Raw genomic sequence first — 1,366 nt, 5'->3', positions numbered from 1 at the left:
TAAAACCAAATCTTGTTTAGAGAGTCCACCATACCTACCTATGGACTGAGTAAGATCCTTCAAGTAAGTTGTCATCGGTGCAATAAGGCAATAAAAATTGCTTCTAAATGTGTTGGATCATTTAGTGTAAGAGAAAATTGAGTGTTGTACGAACTTGTGATGGCAAAATAATAAAGGCAACAGACTGCATAAAAAAGGTTGCTATCATAACGGGCAATATAATGTTCTTTTGCACTAAGTAATTGAGCATACAAACCAAAAAGCACATGACCACCTCTGCTCCCTCTGTGAAGGGCCTATCTTTTACTTTTATGTATTTACTTTTATGTAAGAATCAAAGTATTCTTCCCTATTTTTTTATTTTCTCTTTTGCAAGCATCATGTGGTGAGGAAAGATCTAGGCACATATATCCGGTTGGATATGAGTGAGCATGAGTTATTATTGTTGACATCACCCTTGAGGTGAATACGTTGGGAGGCGAAACTATAAGCCCCTATCTTCCTATGTGTCTGGTTGCAACTTTTTGCTCATGAGTATGCGGTGAGTGTTAGCAATCATAGAAGATTATATGATGGTTGAGTATGTGGACTTGCCAAAAGGCTCTGATACGTCACTGGTACAATGAGGTGCTATACAAACGGTTTTTAACCCCTTTCTGCGATGGCGTTCTGAACCGTCACCTAGTGAGTGATTGCGATAGGGGGGTCCTTCCCACACGAACCAGAAACCGTCGGGGATATGCCCTCTTGGCACACACGCTCGGCAAAATGAGGTAGTGTGCGGTCGGCGAGCAATCAAATACGGTTATACATACAGTAGTGCTCAAAAAATTCTATTATACAGGCGAAATCGTTTCCGGTCCACTACAAAAAAGACACATCCGTGACATTTTGGGGTGAACGAATTTTTTTTCCTGTCATACTTATGACACTTCTATGATGATAATTGTGACAAAACTCGGTATGATCATAAATGCGGTGGGCTCCCACTTCTATGACAAAAAATCTTGACAGAAAATGGGCTTTTCGTCCTTGGCGGGCTGGAGACGCAGCTGCATGACATTCTTTGGGCCGTGCATGACAGAAAAACCGTGGTAGAAGCGAGGGCGAGGAAAATATCGGGGAGTTCCCGGTTACGGTGGGTGGTCGGGGGCCGAGCGATGCGTGTTTCTCTCATACAGGTATGCACGTGGGTGCAAGGCGTTGGGCTCTAACTAAACCCGAGCGAGGCGTCACCTAACTGAACCCGAGCAATTGCACTGCATGCTACATGTTACTGAACCCGAGCGATCGAGCGATTCCTTTGCTACTGCTGCTAACTGAAGCCGATCGATGCTTCCTCTGGATGAACGGTGAGCGTTGTTGG

This window comes from Triticum dicoccoides, chromosome 5B (genome assembly GCF_002162155.2).
Source record: "Triticum dicoccoides isolate Atlit2015 ecotype Zavitan chromosome 5B, WEW_v2.0, whole genome shotgun sequence".
In the NCBI taxonomy this organism is placed as follows: domain Eukaryota; kingdom Viridiplantae; phylum Streptophyta; class Magnoliopsida; order Poales; family Poaceae; genus Triticum; species Triticum dicoccoides.
The sequence above is the reverse complement of the archived record's forward strand: the minus strand, read 5'-3'. Positions refer to the sequence as shown.